Source organism: Crotalus tigris, unplaced genomic scaffold (assembly GCF_016545835.1).
Source record: "Crotalus tigris isolate CLP2741 ecotype Arizona unplaced genomic scaffold, ASM1654583v1 scf7180000023598.3388751, whole genome shotgun sequence".
NCBI classification, from domain to species: Eukaryota; Metazoa; Chordata; class Lepidosauria; order Squamata; family Viperidae; genus Crotalus; species Crotalus tigris.
In genome coordinates, this window is record NW_024100068.1 from 37,690 (window position 1) to 56,839 (window position 19,150).

General features: G+C 36.2%; 1 protein-coding gene and 1 long non-coding RNA gene across 4 annotated transcripts in view; one reads left to right on the forward strand and one right to left on the reverse strand.

Moving 5' to 3' along the window:
• The first annotated feature begins 644 nt into the window (after positions 1-644).
• ESR2 (estrogen receptor 2) overlaps positions 645-19,150 on the forward strand; it is a 73,662-nt gene continuing 55,156 nt past the window's right edge. For 2 of the 3 annotated variants that reach the window (XM_039319526.1, XM_039319528.1), the window contains exon 1: positions 8,071-8,321. The gene's annotated coding sequence lies outside the window, so the exon portion shown is untranslated. Of the gene's footprint in view, positions 713-6,524; positions 6,630-8,070; positions 8,322-19,150 lie in introns of those variants that run through there. The other variant, XM_039319527.1, reaches the window with a different exon arrangement.
• LOC120297191 lies at positions 6,496-10,039 on the reverse strand. Its single transcript, XR_005553718.1, has 3 exons — positions 9,669-10,039; positions 7,372-7,453; positions 6,496-6,627 (listed from the first exon to the last, which is right to left on the reverse strand). It is a non-coding gene; the product is annotated as an uncharacterized LOC120297191 (long non-coding RNA).

Genomic DNA, 19,150 nt, shown 5'->3' on the forward strand with positions numbered 1-19,150 from the left:
TGATCTAACGAGTAGTGGTATAATTTTTTAATCATTTTATCCTCCACCCCAATATTATTTTATCCAATTCTATTGGTTCTAATTTAATGCCTAACTCTTTTTTTCTTTCCAATATCTCGCCTGCAATTGCAGGTATGCCCACCATTCTAATTCTATCCCTTCATCCTGGAGGGTTTTCCTGGCTTTCAATTCCTCTCTTTCATCTAAGGAATATACATTTTCTTGTTGAAGAAGATTATATCAAAACAGGAGTTACATAACCCTTTTTTCCTTTGTTATCAGCTAAAATTTTACTATTTTCATCAAACAGCTGCTATAGTGATTCTTTTATTGTTTTTTTTAACTAACCTCAAATTGTTTTGAGCCTTAGCTTTTCTAGACAACAGCTTATAATTCTTATCTGCCTGTTTATACAAGTTTTTGTGTAGCTATGAAGAGGAAATGAACTGAAGATGCCTCAACAAAAGCCGAGCTGACAGTTATAGTTAATGAAGACCTGGCAAGTAGTTGAGCTCTTTGTAATTTCCCAGGCCGTGGGAAATAAGGGACTGAGAGATGAGAGAATAGCCATCTTGCTCAAACCACAGTTGGTACCTTCAGAAGGACCCTGGATTTGCATAGTATCCTTCCTTTTCTAATCACTTTCAGACATTGGTTGTTGATTGCTTTTCAGCTATTAGGCACCTTCGGATCAACAAGTCTGAAAACACAGGTGAGTTTCTTTTAATGCTTAGTGAAAGAAGTTTTAAATACAATTTTAAGGATTTTTAAAAAAAATAATAACAAAAGGGTAATTAGAATTTTGATTTTCGAAAATTAGAAAACTGACTAAGGGTCCAAAGGGATTTGAAATAATGTTTTGGAATTAATTATAACAATTCTTCCCATCAAAGTGCTTTTATTTTTAATTATTTTAGAAATAATTCAATTATTTTAGCAAAACATCATAGGAAGGAATTTTGAAGATTGGACACTAGAGGGAACTAGAAGAAACTAAAAATTAAAATTAAAGGAGAAGATCATTTACTTTTGATTTACTAATAAAGAATGAAGCAAAATGTTTTAACAATGGGCATATTGAAGGTTATTTGTGAACATTGGGCTCATTATATAGTTCATAATATTTAGTTACTTTTAAGAGTGTCTGACTATATAGACAGTCTGTGTTTAAAAGATGTTTATGGAAGAGGAACAAGTTTCACTAGAGAAGACGGAGACTGAGCTGAAATGGATTTAAAAATGACAGCCTATAAGAATGATATGGAAAAGATATTACATTGTATATATAAAAAAGAAACCAGCTTATATCTTCATAATTACAATTAATTAAAAAATAAAAAATAAAAAAATCAAATGGAAATACAAATAACAAACCAAAGGAGTTTACTATTTTGTGCCAGTATTGGAACAAAACTCTTTCCTAGCTAAGACTACTTTACATTAGCCCAGGTCTTACCTGGACCAACAGCCCATAATGGAATGCTATCTCTATTTGCAGAGACAGGGAAGCCAGGGGAAGCCATGTTTAGTCACCTAAGCTTTTTAGACTTTTCATCTTTAAAATGTACTGAAGCTTTTTACAGCCTTGCATTCCTGCCAGGCTGCACTGTTCATTTTATTTCAGCAGCTGCTTGTTTTGCTGGAATTCACATTATTTTATCTTTATGAAGACTTACTTTGGTGGTTGCCTTGCAAATAGTACAACCTCACTAGTGTGGTAAATTTCTAAGAGTGAGGTGGATTGGGGTCCAACAAAATAGGGACAAACAAAAAAGATATAATCCAAAATCATCTGAGAATTTAGATCAAGAAGGACGAAATGCATAGGGACATTCATAGAGGAATACTGAATTCTTTTTTCTGAAATTTATTTCTCACTTAAAAAAAATGAATATATGAATTAGGTTCAGAATTGGGCTCAGCTTGAATTCAAGCCAAGGGGTCAGCAGAGCAAGTATTCAAGAGCTTAGTAGGGTCCAATTTCAATTCTGAAAAACAAGCAACTATTCCATAGGATGGTTTTATTCAGGTACAGAGACTGATCGTGCAGAGGAAATAAACCCAATCAACTGAGACAGTTACTAGACCAACTTAAGACATATTTTAAAAATACAGAGATGGATATCAGAAAAAAAAGAGGTTAAGGAAACTAAAAAAAAGTTCATTTATAAAAGGTACCTATGCCGGTCATCCTGGAAATAAGATTATCAATAGGTCTTAATCAAATACTCCAGCACAATGGTATCTATCTTTTGTTTCTTCTTTTATCCTAACATAGCCAACTCCAAGATTTTGCTCAACCATCTTCTTGATTATCGGGAGATGGGCTCAATGCTGTTAAATAGACTTTGGGATTTGTCTTATTCTGCAATATATCAACTATGTAGGAACTTGAAAGGCCTAAATTTCTAGAGCTTCCCTTTACTGCATGCCTTGAAAGAGAACAAGATGAGGGATAACATAGACTAGGAGTGGAGCTGTTCCTCATGACCTGTTACAGCATGCGAGAAAATCTTGAGAAATGGGTCAAAGAAATGGGTCAAAGAGATGCTGTCTGGGAATGACCAGATAGGAGAGGATGCAGCCTGCAGCTCTACAGCTGGTGAAGAAAAAAGTTCAGAAAGGATTCTCCCTAACTTTTCAGATTCTAAAGTAAATGGTGGGAGATTTCTATTTTGAGATTTAAAAGATTCTGTTCATATAGCTTTACAATAAAATAGAAGTAACTCCTTTAATCTGTTTCCTCTCTGGTATAACTGGGAAGGCTGACATATGCAAAGACCATTGATGCTGCCACCTAAGAATGCCCCCGATGCACTCCCTCTAGATATTTATTATGTTTATAATTGAAAAATATAATTATAATATATTATATATTCAAATATACTGTAGATTTCTACTGGCACCTATTTACTAAATAAACACTAATACGTATCTTGTATTTATGAAAAAGTGAGCATTTATTTATCACCACAGTATTGATACAATGTATTAATATTACATATATACAAAGATGCAATATTATTAATATATTATATTTGGTTTTTATTTATTTAATATACATATTAAGCAAACACCACATACATACCAAGCTGGGCAAACTGTGATCATGTTGATTTGTGAACACAGCTGCACACTTCATTCTCCTTGCTATTTTACTGTCATAAATTCTTTGCTGTAGGAGGGAGGACCATAGGCAGATATTCAGAAGTTTCCTCTTGGGAGATTTTTTTAAATAAGCTTTCAAGCCTTCTAGAGGTTTGATGAAGATCTGAGAAGGTCCTAGGAGAAGGCCTCTGTAAAGCTGGGTCCATAGCCATGACCCTATCTCCATTCTGAAGGCAACAAGGTTCCTGTAGCTGGGGAAAGACTGAAGAAGGATAGGGGATGGCTTGAGAGAGGACAGGAGCCTTCAGGCTGATGCTAACCCCAACAATGATGAATGCTAAGCCAAAGAGGCAAAAGGTAGATAGCTCTTTCTTTTGGAATGAGCTTTATCTGAGAGTCTAATTTCTTCTTATTAGGCCCCTATTATTTTTTTATTATTTTTACAATTTCTGAGCGCCACTAAATTGCTGCTAATGGGATTGTTGATTTATCAGTGGCAAACAGAGCTGAGCTTTAAAAAGCTGCATGGTATTAGGTCAGATGAATGAAAAAAGTGTGCACAGTAGGAGATGATTATGATTTTTCTTTCTGATGCTTTGTCCTCATGTCTGTACAGTGGCGTTTATTTTCTGTATTTTAAGCAACACCCTTTCTTATTTTACAGATTCTGCATTAATATTGATTTTGTGACACAACATGATTTAGTAGGCTTAATAATCTTACTTCTTGTAATTGATTATGGCAAATTAATGCATTTCAAACTAGCGTGAATGTGTATTCATACATATATATATTGTTCAAATTGTTTAGAAATCTTGTCTTGAAGCATTGCCCAGTCTAGACAGGAAGAAACTTCCTGTTTTGAAGAGTTGAAAAGGAAACAAACTCCTCCACATGTTGGTAGTTCTTATGCTTATACATAAGCTTATGCTTCATTTGGACATCTATGCAATCTAGATTCAGTGTAGAAAGTTGTAGGGTGATGGTCTAAGACTTATGCAGCTTTCTGCTTAGAATGATGACCTCCAGGACCTTTGAGGACAGAAGCATAGGAGGTCCCTTCAATCCCAATGATAAAACTCAGATTAGGAATCCTGGTCTTTTACTGGTAGGAAGAAACCAGAATCAGAATCAGAATAACAGAGTTGGAAGGGACCTTGTAGGTCATCTGTTCCAACCCCTCACCCAAGCAGGAGATCTTACACCATTTCTGACAGTTGGTAGTCCAATCTCTTCTTGAAAGCTTCCAGTGATGAAGCTCCCATAACATCTGAAAGCAAACTGTTCCATTGGTTAATTGTTCTCATTGTCAGAAAATTTCTCCTTATTTCTAGGTTGAATCTCCCCTTGATCAGTTTCCATCCATTATTCCTTGTCTGGCCTTCAGGTGCTTTGGAAAATAGATTGATCCTCTCCTCTCTGTGACAACCCCTCAGATATTGGAACACTGCTATCATATCTCCCCTGGTCCTTCTCTTCACTAGACTAGCCATGCCCAGTTCCTGTAACCGTTCTTCATATGTTTTAGCCTCCAGTCCCCTAATCATCTTTGTTGCTCTACTCTGCACTTTTTCTAGAGTCTCAACATCTTTTTTACAGTGTAGAGATCAAAATTGGTTGCAGTATTCTAGGTGTGGTTTTCTAAGGCTTTATAGAATGGCATTAATACCTCCTGCAATCTTAATTGAATCCCTCTGTTAATGCAATTTAGGATTGCATTGGCTTTTTTGGCTGCCGCTGCAGACTGTTGGCTCATATTTAAACAGAGCAGATATATCATACTCAGTAAAATAATGGCTAACGATGAAATCAGTAATTTGAAAATTCATAGAAAGGAGGCTGAAGCTATTGGTCATAAGAGTTTACAAGACCTCTTGAGTCAGGTAGCCTGTATACACCATTGGAAATGCTTTGCCTTCATCACTTGCGGAAATATATCCAAGAGAGAATTTCCAAATGGAAAATCATTTCAATAATTTGAATGACTCCTCTTTTTGAGAACAGCTGCCTCACCTATTATCCAGGTGAACAGTGTGTTTGAGGAAGAATGGATGATGAACCTGTTGTATCTACAACCATTTTATGGGGAAGTTAATACACTAAGCTTTGGTTGCACATATTAGAAAGGAACTAAAAGAAGATAATTGGCTGATGCTTTGCTATGTGTCTCACCATTTTAGTGGACAAAATGACTATGGACATCAACTGTTTTGAATTATTTATTAATGGCTGACATTGGGTGTTGCTGCTGCTTGTGTATTTTGTTTTATGATGGATTCTGTATGTACGTTTTGCTTTCTTTCTTCAGATTTTTGATGGGTTTTTTATTTTCAGGGGGTCACTAGACAGCTCAGTTATCTCAGTAAGACAGAAAAACAGTTTAAATGTTTAATTAAATAAGAGAACACATACCTTGGCCATTTTGAAAATTGGTAAGTGGTTTCTAATACATACAGTAGGGCCATAGGGCTCCATGCTGCATGGCTGTTAGCTGAAATCCAGTGTGATAAAACTGTATCAGATTAAATAAGATTTGTGAGAACCTGGGTAGAGTCACAGCAGAAGACCTTACTCTGCATTAGAAAGTGGAGAGAAGAGGTCCACTAAATTTGGAAGTCGTCAGTTTAGAGTTGACTTAGAGCAGTGGTTCTCAACCTTTTTAATGCCGTGACCCCCCCAACCGGCCGTAAGTCAAGGACTACTCAACCAGTCGTAAGGCAAGGACTACTCAACTGGTGCAGCACCATTTGCAGAATGGGACTTTTGGCAGGCTCGCAGGGCAGAGACAGCCTGGACAATTCCTATTGGCTTTTGAAAGCCAATAGAATTAGACTCTATTCAAGAGAGTCTATTCTATTGGCTTTCAAAAGCCAATAGAATAAAAGGGAGTAGCACAGCTAAGGAAAAGGGGAAAAAAATGGCGGACTGTGTTGTTTGCTGACCCCCGTGAAATGGTCGTTTGACCCCAAATGGGGTCCCGACCCACAGGTTGAGAACCACTGACTTAGAGGAAGGATTAAGTCTTCCTTAATTTTCTCTTAATGATTTGAATTGGTTGGGCATATTCCCATATGAATATTGTAAACATAGCTGGCCTGAGTTTTATGTAAAACATATACAAAGTGTGCTTTTTTGATACAGCTTATAAACTAGCAAAGGATAATACCAAAACAGAGTGTAAATAAACCCAATTAACTCTGCAATGATCAATTATAACATTTGCTAAGATTAGAAATTACATAAATAAATACAAAGGTAGTACCAATTCCTTGATAAACCCAGTAGGTTTATATATGAAGACTACATGGATAGCAGAATAATGAAATGGTATTATGGATTGTCCAGGATCTGCCTACAGATGGCAGCTCCTACTTTTGAAGGTTTCCCATTTTCTTCTTCTTGTATTTCTCTTCTAGGATGAACCTGCTTATCAATATTCCTTGTGCTTGCTTCTGCCCAAAATTTAAAAAGCAAAAAGCAGGATAGTCCACTGGATTCAACAAACATGAATGAAATTTCCTGTAAGTAAAAAAAAAAAGAAGAAGAATAAATCAGGTTGAATGGATAAACTAAGTCCTGCTTGGAATTGTTAGCTTTGTTCCTTGCAGGGGATACTCGTAACAATTTTATATGTAGGTGCATAAAAAACCCCTTCATTCAGCTTTTTGGAGATGCATAGCCCACTTTATACCTTTTCATTCCATTAAAATATGACAGGTCCAAGTAAGAAAGGGAGTCATTAGGAAGAATAGTTGAAACTTCATTGGACTATATTATACATTTACTTATTTATCATTTTTATTTTGCTTTCTAATTTATCCTTTGGATTTATAGCATTATAGGATCTTAAAATGGATCTTAGCCATTTTAAAGAACTTAGCCATTGCAATTTAATTTGTATCATGGAAGCACAGTGGACAAAAAAAAAAAATCATATAACAGGCACTGCCATATCATTGAGTCCAGGGAAATATCTCTGGTACATTTATGACTCCTTAATTGTTACCTAACTATTACTCTTTTAGTGTTCCATCCTTCCATTACACATAATTCTACTTTTTTCTCTACTTACTCTACATGCAACTATAATAAGGAATTTTCTTCTTTTTTACAACATGTTGCATATGCTATTTATTACAGAAGGATAGAATATAAAAGAATATGTTTGCGTTATCATATTATGATGCAATAAAATGACTCTAACAAACTCTTTTTTCCCACATGAACCATCAGAATAGCAAACGCAATAGTAATAGCACTAACCTTGCCAGTTTTCCAAATAGGGTTGCTGTAGTACATTAATCCAGAAGAACCTCTGCAAAACTGTTGATATAAAAGGACTAATCTTCCATATAAAAAGAAAGAGAAAAATATTTCTATTAAAAGAAGAATGTCCAGTTTACTGGGGGAATAGCTAGTTGTTTTTATGGCATGTAATAGGTATAGATCAAACACACTTCGTAACTATCAGTGATCAGTTTGGAGAAGAAGACAGCACAGGTCTTATCCTCTGTGTTTTGCCCTCCTGGCATTGTCAGATGCATCTCATCTGAGATTATTCCAATCCCTTTTCCAAAATATAAACTCCCAAGGGAACTCAGACTAGAAGAATTCCACTACAATCTATGTACACACAACAATATCGAAATCTAAGCTCCCTTTCAGTTTCTTTCTCCACTGCAAATCAAAGGACAGAGAGGGTTTTATTTAGATCAAGAGCAGGTATCTAGCAAATGGAGACAGTAGGAAAGTGTGATTCAAATGCATCCTATGATAATTAGGTCTTTGTTGTCAGTTAATAGATAATCCTCTCTGCTGACGAGAATACATTAGTTTGGAACAAATGCTTACTAGTGTGAGCGCTGGAATAGGCAGTGACTAACAAGCTTCTGAAATTTGTTATGTCAGGAAGGAGGAGGAACTTAAACTGAGAGCTCTCGCTTTTCCCAGAGAAAGAAAACACGGAGCATAGATGTGTGTGATCTTGTGCTCCAAAGCTGGCAAGATATTGTTTCATAAAGACAGGCATTTGAGTTCTTGGTTGTCCTGCAGTGTATTGAAGGAGTTGGTCTTGAGTACAGCTGTTGCATTGGTGAAATTAAGGAAAGAAAAAAAGCAACAACAAAAATGCTGGAAATGAAACCTTGCTCAACATTTACTTAATGCTCATCAATGATTACAAAGTCAAGCACAGTTCATTCCAAGGCACTCAGGTAGGTAGTAGTATTTATATATTTCCTCTGTGTGTGAATGTCTACAGCATGGGTGGAAATAATAAGTGAATACTATACATAATCATAAAATCAATGTGCAAAAGAGGAGCACATTCTACGCTTGAGAATAATTCTGGAAAAAAGACAGTTTGCTAAGCTTGAAATGGTCTTTTCTCTGATTGAGAATGACATAAGCAAATATATTTATTTACAGGTCGCCTGATCTGTAGAAGTTTATGATATGAGCTGTTAGTGCGTTAAGTTTTCCTCTTTCTCCAACTGAAACCTTGAGAAGAAAAACTGGCAGTAGCACAAGGACTCAAAATGTTGTGTCAGTACTTCACTCAAAATTGCAGAGAAACTAACCCCCAGCAAATAAGCTGAATTGTGCCAATAAGTTTTCTGTATGTCAGTAAAGTTTCTTTGGATCAGACCTCATAGTTATTGCAATAAATACGGGGTTTGAGTGATCTTGTAAATAGACCCAGTAAGCTGTCTGTTGAAATGTTAAATAATGGATAAATGTTTTTGCCCTAGAGCTCTTAGGGGAATATTTTCTTCAATGTATGTGTCCATAGAATATTACAGAAGAATAAAATAGCACTTATAATTAATTAATTGATTATCAATTCCAGCATTCCTCATTAGTTTTGGATATGCTACCTTAATTTCTAATTTGCTTCTTTTCTCGTGCAGATTTCTCGGCAGCATTTTTGGAAGTGGGTTGCTGTTGTTTTTTTCCTAGGGTTGAGAGAGAGTCACTATAATAAACTTAGGCTCCCCCCCCCACTCTCTGTATACACATGGTTTATCTTTTTTTCTTTATTGGCAATATAGGGGCTTTTTTTATTTCACCATTTTAAAAAAAACACAAATTTCTGATTTCCTGAAGTGGGATTTGTATATAAGAAGCAATCTCCCAGCATATATAGAAATGGATTGTTATCTTTTGGGCATTCCAGCCACTATTACTTTTAGCTGTAATAGGTTCATTTCATACTTTGAAAAAGGAGACATATATAGAATTGCAATGTTTGTTTCACCTATATATTAATATGAAAAATAGGTATGTTTATCACTCCATGGGGAAAAAAACAACTGACTTCAAAGTATATAATTCTGAATAGATTGGAGAAAAGTATGCCTGATAAATATGTATTTTGGGCAAGAAAATCCCATGTCTACTTTCCAAATGTATGGAGTTATTGTAGTTACTTGAGCAGTACAATGCAAAAGCTTTTCCATTGTATCAACATTTAAATATAAAACATTTCTGATTCTATATTGAGCTATCTCATTTAAAATTCTAGCACGAGAAATGAATTTCTAGAATAAAACTTAACATACCAGAAATGGGATCTTTGGTTATTTCTTAGGTTTGTAACTCACTTTACTGCATTGTCAAGGCAGGTGACACTTCTACTAGAAGGTGACCCAAAGCCTGAATGATGTGCTTTTGCGCTGGCTAGAAGGGCCTCTTGAATCTGTGGTTTTTAATCCAACTTTCTGTATGCTGAAGGAGACTTGGCTCGGTATTTCTAAAATGCTAATCATTTCATAAGTTTAGGTCTAATTCATTATATCCCCAGTTTCAATTCCTGATGTCGTCCTTCAAGATCCAGGAGGGCCACTACCAATCAAAATGTAGAACTTCTGGCTAGAGTGAGCAATAGCTCAACTTAAGATAGCTTCCTATGATCTATCTTGGGAACATTGCCCCGGAGCTTCATAAATATAATTCTGGATCCTCTTCAAGTCTTTCCCAAGCAACATTCCACCCCCACCCCTCACCCTGTCCCGTGGAAAATATGCACAGTATTTACTTATTTGTTTCTTGGTAATGACGGACATTCAAACTATTGCTTAATTTGCTTCTGCCCAGTGGGGCAAAGAAGAAGAAGAAACATAGAAGATTATATATGTAGTTCTATTCAAAGCAGAAATTATATAGTAAACATTAAACTTCAGAGTTTTGTTGGCTGACTGTATACATTTAACTTCATAAGGTATATCCATAGTTTCATATTCATAAAGCATGTGCCAAATTAAAGGTAATTGCAGGCTTATACTTTTTTTGAAAAAAAAATGTAATGCTGACTGGTGCTTTGTCACATATTTTGAAACACAAATTATAGCACTAGAAATGATAAATGGTGAAGAGTTGGGTAGTAATTCAGCTATCCCAAAAAGTTTGGATGAACTAGAACAATTCCAGTCTCCTTGGAATATGCAGAAATGCAGGTTCAAATTTTGTTTTGCAAAACACATTTGTCATCTGTATCTCTCAATTCTCATGTAGCTTTCTTGATTTTGGGTAAACATGAACTGGACAATGCAGTAGCACTGCAAAGAAATACATATTGGTAGGTTTTCAATATGCAAATTAAAATGCCAAGTTATGCCAGCTTCTTTGTATGCCTAAAACATTTCTGTACTTCCCTGTACTTCAGAATGCCTAAGTCTGTTTACAACAAACACATTTAGACAATGAAGGACATTAAGTGCAGGTATGGGTGTGTAGCAATAGCACATGCATCTCTCATATTTATTGAAATGTTTGCTTTCAGTTTCCTAATTCCTAAATTATATTTTACTTTAGTCTTTCCCAACCTGATGCTCTCCAGTTTTGTTATGACTGACTATACTTCTTCTAGTTTCCAGAAGATGTAGCCAACACTTGAGAACATTAGACACTTAAAGGGTTGGGAAGGGTACATTATTTCAGTGAAACACAGCAATTCTAATTAATAGTTTGGATAGTCATTTCCCATGTTTTCAAAGTGGAAAATGTGCAAAAATGATGACAAACCCTATAAGATTGAAATAAGTTTCTAATACAAAGTGAAACATAAGTACTTCCCCCTAAAATTCAGGGGAAAAAAACCCTAACCCCATCTACATATGTCCCATGGCCTTCCCCATTTGTGCATAATTGCTTTGCTTTGTCTAGTGCTCAGTTTCTTAAAAACTGTTCAATGAGCCATGCAAGCCACTAAAGAGCCGAGGTGGCGCAGCAGTTAGAGTGCAGTACTGCAGGCCACTTTAGCTGACTGTGTTCAGCAGGTCAGCGGTTCAAATCTCACCGGCTCAAGGTTGACTCAGCCTTCCATCCTTCCGAGGTAGGTAAAATGAGGACCCAGATTGTTGGGGGCAATGTAAATATATATACAGTGCTTACTGGTGTACACCGCTTAGAGAGTGCTTGCACTTAAAGCAGTATATAAGTCTCATAAATAAATAAATAAAAGGTGACCTATCCTTGGTGTAGGGAATTAAAGTCTTTCCTTACTTGATTGTCACTCTTGATTGCTCTGTATTAGTGATTTTCCCCTAAAGCATTTGACAAGTCGTGGCAGTTTTACTCTTAATATAATCTGAGGAGGCTACGCTCATCAGTCATTTTGTTAGTGGTGCTTCAGGTGATGCAAAACAGCCAGACCTGGCCAGCACCTATTAGCCACATTAAGCTCTGATATCTGGGCTATTCAAGGTCTATTCTGCTTTAGTTAGCAGAGTTAGCAGAAGTACCCAGTTTTGTCAAAGTCTGTGGAGTTAGTGTTAAATCCCTGTTCAAGAACAGCTGGTGAGGGGTTATGCCATGAACTATGAAATACCAGGGAGGGAGGGAGGGAGGGAGGGAGGGAGGGAGGGAGAGAGAGAGAGAGAGAGAGAGAGAGAGAGAGAGAGAGAGAGAGAGAGAGAGATCATATGCTCAATTCCACTGTGTAGTTCTGCTGCCACCACTGATTAGCTGCGATAGCTGCAAATTTGACTTTATCCAGGACTTTGGGCCAGAGGTAGCTTGGCAAGTAAAAAACTTCCTCTCCTCCTTCTCCTACCATATTTCCCAGCTCGAGCAATTGATCTCTAGCCAGGGGGTAGGTAGAAGCGGAAACCAATTCTAACAAAAGGCTGACCGTGAAAAATCTAATCATCTGTCAAAAACATCATCAATCACAGCAGTGTTATGATTGGAAGATAGTTTTCCTGTCTGCTGGGGGTGTTGAAATGGAAGTCTGTAGAGAGGGGACAGCAGTCTCCTCTGCAGGAGGAATGAGGACATCATCGTCCATCATGAAACCAGAATAGATCGTCTCAGGATTGGCAACGGGGATGGCAAAATCTGTGCCCGTTTAGTTTTCTGCTGGACTGCACATAAGAGGACAGTATTGTAACTGAACTGTGGAGAAGACTCTTTATAGGATAAAAACCAGGAAACTGAATTAAGTACAATCTGTACATTCTTGATGCTTGGAATTATTGTGATTAAGCCTATACTACTTCTGTAATGAAGTCAGCACATGGTATTGCCCTTACAGACTTGGTGTGAAACACATTAAGGGAAATGATGGGTGGTTCTCCTGGCTATGTTGCCCTTCTAACCAAGCCTTAACTGCCAGTGGGAAAAACAACCATCAGTTGCACCCATTAATGTATGGTAGGACAGAGCTATGGGAGTATAGGTGGATTGAAGTGGTGCATTTAGCTGTCTGCCAAGTTGCTAAAGTTCACAACTATGGCACATATGATTGTTAGTCAGGTCAGCATTGAACAGAAGTGTAATTTTGTAGATAAGGACCTTGCATAAGACCAATATCTGTCTGGAAAGAACAGGTCAGCATTATGTGGATAAAATTTTCTTTGGAAACTAGGCATTTTGTTTCTGCTGCAATCCAAGCCAAAATGGCTAAAAGGACAGTGCCCAGTGATTGAAAGGGAAGGGATTGCTCACAACAGTTTAAATTGGCCAATAAGAGCTGGACAGATCTCAGCTCCTATTAGCATCATCAACCAATGGCCAAGGGTGGGCAAATAAAGAAGCAAATAAACTATTTTGCTTATTATTCTGCCTTTTGTGTTTTCTTCATTTTGATAGAAGTGGCACGGTTCTGTATTGTATTATTACCATTAATTTTATTATAGTGTTCTGATTACTGGATTATGTATCTTGCCTAGAGTTCAAACTGGACTGAGATGATAAATAAATCCAAGAAAGAAAGAAACTAAAGAGGATACTATTATTATTATTGCTGTTGTTGTATACTTTGATTGTTATATTTTCTTTCCCTCCCCCCAGAAAAAAAATTGTGGGCTGGAATTAAGAGCATGCAATGTCCTGGGGTCTGCTGTGCCACAGGTAGTGAAAGCTGAAGAGGGGCCCCACAGGTGATTCAGTTGCCATCTGCTACATCAGAATGGAGTGGCCTTGATTGGTGCTAAATCGCCTACTCAAACCTACTACTCATTGAAGCAATGTACAGTTAATGAGCAAGTAGAAGCACAGCCTATTCCTCCAAGAAGCAACCACTGTTTGATTGCTCCTTCTCTTGCTCCTTCAAGTCATCCAATGAGAGACAATGAATGAACAGACTATCATTTGTTTTCTTGCTCCATACCTGGTGTGCTAATCCCTGCTTTGTTGCCCCAAGAGAAAGCACATGCTTGAGCAAGGAGAGCATTGCAGAGGGAGAGTACAGGGGAATAGGCCTTGATAGAGGCATCTGTCACTTGGCCTAGTCCTTGGTATCAGTAGAAGAACGTCCTCAAGATGGAGTCAGCATCTGCTCCTGAAGGTGCTGATGCTAATGCTGATGCTGCTTCCTTTTATTAACCCTCTATCCCTGGAGGAGCCAACAAGGAGGATGTCCTTAATTGTCCTTAATCTGCTCTACAGTTCTTTTACCCAGAGAGATAATTCTGAGAAACAAGTTCCTCTTATGACCAGCATTTTCTGCACTGCCCAAGAGAGCAAGTGCTCCTTCTCTCTAGACAGCACTGGATCCTCATTCTGCTCTACAGGGACCGTGCTCAAAGAATGGGACAGAAAAAGAAAGGATGAATATCATCCTTGATCTTCCCACCATCCCCCAAAGCGGAAAAGTTTAGAAGAGATCTTATCCCCATGGGATAAAGACTATTTTGGTAACTTCCTGGTTATAGACTTCCTTCCAGCATTTGTATTCCAACTTCTCCACAAGAGGCAAGCAAAAGGAGCAATGACTATTTGGGTTTACTAATTGCTTCTGCTTGTCTAATCATTTTGTTTCCTTCAGTATAAGAGTGAGGAGCTTAGAAATTCTTTTGGAAATGTTACTAAATTAAAAAATAAATGAATGAATATGTTACCACATAGTAAAAAAATATCTTGTCTGAGGTTTTTGGTGGTTTTTTTTTGTTTGTTTTTTGTTTGGCTTGGATGACTTGCTTGACCTCGAGTTCCAGGATTCCTTAACTGGCTGAGAATTGTGAGGCATTGTAGGCCTAACACATCCTGTGGTTATTGGGTTGAGAGATAGTTAGCACCTGGTGCCCCACCTCAGCTTTTTTTATGTAGGAAGAGGAGTGTCAGTGAGATCAAATGATACAGCTGTGCATGTAGAAGTAGTAAACTGAATTACAACTGATGTATTTATAATGCCAGAGTATGCCAAAGACTTGAGCCACATCGAGGTTATGGTTTATTTTCTTAATTTATGTCATACCTTATTTTTTCCAAGGGTTTGGAAACTGTTCACTTATATCAGCAATGCTCATTATTCACTGGTTATGTATTTGTGAATTTGTTTATTCACAAAAATGTTTTTGTAACCTTCAAATCTGTACTTGTGGTACTGTTGTGCATATTCATGGACATGTGGAGTGACAAACCATTGGAATTGTCTCATGCACATATGAGACAACTAATTTGGTATTCATAGCATTTTCACAGAATATAGCAACAGGTGGTTTTCGACTTACAACTATTTCTGTAGTGACCATTCAAAGTTACAAAGGCACTGAAAAAAGTGATTTATGATCGTTTTTCACACTTATGATAGTTGCAGCATCTCCCTGATCACGTGATCCAAATTTGGATGCTTGGAAACTGGCATTTATTTATGATGATTGCAGTGTCTTATGATTACATGATAATCTTTTGCGACCTTCTGACAAGCAAACTCAATGGGAAAGTCAGATTCACTTAATAACCATGTTACTGATTTAACAAGTGCAGTGATTCACTAAATAACTATGGAAAGAAAGGTCATAAAATGGGGCAAAACTCACTTAACAGTTGTCTTGCTTAGCAACAGAAATTTTGGGCTCAATTGTGGTCATAAATCAAGGACTACATGTATCACAAATAACAAGAAGTGCCTGTATTACATCTTTTTAAGTCAAAGCTAACTTCAATCAGGTTATAATAATTTACAAAATACATACTGTACTTCTAAGGTTCTCAGGGAATTCCCTACTCATATACTGCAGAAGACATATTCAGACACTAAAAATACAGAGAATATTTTAGTGCTTCACATAAATACCGCCTCCCTTGATAATATCACTTCAGTGATATCTTATTCTCAGGTGGCGACAAAATGCATCTAAATATCCAAAGCAGATACAATTTCCTGGGTATACTTGTTTTGGCTTCCATGTGACCAGGGCCTGTATTGTTAGATGTTTGGGGATAGTTGTAAGCACAAAAATATCTCTGCTGGACATTTTGAGTACTTCACTAGAACCTGGGGGCTAGTAAAGTGGTGCTGTTGTGAATTGTGCTAATACCTAAATTAGACTATGACTGCAGTATTATGTGGTTTTGTATAATGTCCAGAAGCTCAAGTGCTTCTTCAATCCTTCATTCAGTTGGTGAACTTGTCAAGACAAATATGCAGATCTAAGGTATGTCGACTAGTGAACACAATGAGGTTTTTGATGACAGAAGACAAATATAACAGGTATGCATATGTTCACACATAAAAATCATAGAACCCATTTTCATATTTCAAATAGGAGGAGAATTTGCTTTACTTCCTCAAAATGTGTTTTATTTTAAATCCAAGATGAAAGCTTCAATCTCCCTAAATTTGTGATAGCTGTGATGGTGACAATTCTATACAATCAAGGGTTGGAAAGTGTAAGGGTTTTCTATTAACCCATCACTTTTAGGAGCCAGTATTCATTTCTTCCTTCAGGCATGTCAACAGAGACATAGGGAGAGTGGGTGAGAACAGCTCTCTCCTGCTTCTGCAAGTGTCTGTGAGAGATAGTGAGCTTTTCCTCACTACATAATCCACATATTCAACTTTACCCCTTAGCAGTTCTGCAGGAGAGGATAATGAACAAAGACAGGTCAAAAAGGCGTTCATAGGCCTTTTGACAACTTCAAATGTTCTGAAGGGATTCCAAAAGGGCTGGAATCAGCAGATTTAACTGGTGCAGAGATTTGAAGCAGCCTGCTAAAAAAAGAAAACCACAAACAAACACACAAATATAGATGATGAAATCTTTCCCTAAGGAAGGACTGTGGAATTTTTATTCTTCTGGAAGAAATGTAGTGAAATTATTGTCCAGTTTCTCTGCCCACATCTGAAGCATATGTATTTCCCTTCTGTTTTCTGTTGAAGTAGGAGAGTGTGCGTGCACTTGGTGCTTCTTTGTAGAAAAGTTATTTCTTTCTGTGTGAGAGATTGATAGATATGCACAGATGGGGAAATTGATTAATTTTACAGGCAATTTACTTAGTAGTTTTTGAATTCAGGGAGTGCTAGCTTATCAGTTAATGACTTCTTGCACTTGTATATTCACATACATATAGTCCTACACAGTGTAAATATGTACATATTCATGGAATTGAAATATTGGATTGGTGAGCCTTGCACAGAAGTTTTGTTTATGTTTATCATTTTCTTTTTTGTCTCCTTTTTATGTTTCACTATGCGGGCCATCTTAAATTCACAGTTGTCTTTTTTTTTTTTTTTAGAAAGTGATCTTTCTGATGAACCAAAGCAGAGAGAGAAAATATAATCAGTAGGAAATAATGTATTTTTTGCTACTTAAAAACAACTTCTGGTGATTGGCAAGGCTTGGGGGATCAATACTATAAATGTCTGCAGAGATCCCAGCTATCCATTCCAGGTGGGATGCATTCTGGCCATCAATCTATTTTGGCAATATTAGTTTCCATTAAAACAAATCTTCCTTTAAAGAACATATTTTGAAATTAATGTCAACATTTATTCTCACATAACACTGCCTAATAATATCAATCATGAATTCCTGTCTCTTTGCACTACTTTGCAGTTTATAATATGTCACTCTGAATAGATAATAATCAAAACATGCTGTAAGGATCCGTAGAAGCACAATATTGATGCACTGTGCACTGGTATCACTGTGATCTCCAGTATTTGTATATTCTGCTGGCACAAGGTATCCCTCTCCAACCAAAATGCACCCAGACAGTTATGCATTATTTTATGCAGATTGTTTTATTGATGAAAGTTTGATTAGATATTGTCCTTTTTAATCGGTGCTCGGGACATGGAACAGTATATAAATAAAAATAAATAAATAACATGATGAGTTTATAAAACTTCTTTTACAAATGAAGGCAACAGAAGAAAAACAGGAAATATCAGTAAGAATATGTGAATTATGCATCAGTTTTACATGCTTTGCTTAGTTGAAATGCTAACAAATAGCAATTAAACAAATATTCCTTTATGCTGCTTTGGATTTAAAGGGTGTTCACATTATCTGGGAAATATCTACAAAATCTCAATGTCTTTATTCAATCTTACTGTAACAAATGTAATTTTTCTTCAGTTATCTTTTAAAACCATTTTTACCTCATTTAGAAACAACTAATATACTATTATGGAAGTAAGAGACCTTAAAATAGATTTTCAAAATTATTCTTTCAGATACTATCATTTTCATGTTTGTGTATGGATGTATTTTGTAGTTTTTCCCAGTTTAATTATTTGTCTGTGTATCTCTCTGGCCAGGACTTCTGCATCGATTCTGTATTTGATCTGTGAATAGGTGGTATCTTGGCAATGGGAGAACAAAACAGAATAACTAGAAACAGAATAGCACCATAAAAATAATGTAAAAACCCACTTTTAAAGTGGAGATGATATTTCATGAAATTGTATATTGGATATTATTGTTCTTTTATTTTAATTAAATTTGTGCCTGAACCTTGCTTTTCTTACTAGAAAAACTGAAGTCAATATAATGTTAGTGATGGCACAGTTTTATTATTCAATATCAATTTTATTATTTAAGTTACATATTAAGAAAGTAATATGATTAAGTGCATTTTTTGAAAAGAGTGAAATCAAATGCTCTCTGAGTATCTGGTAAGCTCATGAAATGGATATTTCTCTGTATTCCTCTGGCAATCTTACTTTCTTACTAAAAAATCTTTCCAATGATTGAAGCCTAGCAAATACTGTATAATGTGTCTTATAACAATTGCAGCATAAAGGGGACACCACTCAACATTAAATTGACAATCTACTCTGATTTTGGTGGCTCTTCCTTCTATTGTAGCTCTCTAAAATGTAACTTATAATATTCAGCATATTCATCAACTCTCTTAATATATGGATTCTAGATCTAAAAATTTTGCTTAGCCAATTTCTCCCTTAACTTTTGTTTTTATGTTCGTTCAACATCCAATTTCCTATTTGTTTGTGTATTTTAATTAACTCTTTCTTAAAAAAATCTAAAACAACCACAGATGTTTCCCATCATTGCTGTTTCTTAGCTGTTAAACAGATTTTGCTCCCTTTTTCATAGCAGCTTCTTTTCGTTTAAATCCAACTCTATTTATATATGAACATTTAGCATGGGTTATCTTTTTAAAGTGTCTATGAATGCTGATTTAGGCAATTGAAAAATACCTTTATTCAGTCTGAGCCTCTATTCTATTTTCATATTGTTTAAAAATTATTTTTCTTGTTTCATATTTGGATTGACTCTATTTACATATAAACAGAGACAATATATTCATATTAATGGAGACTTTTTAATTATAATAAAACTATATCAAATAT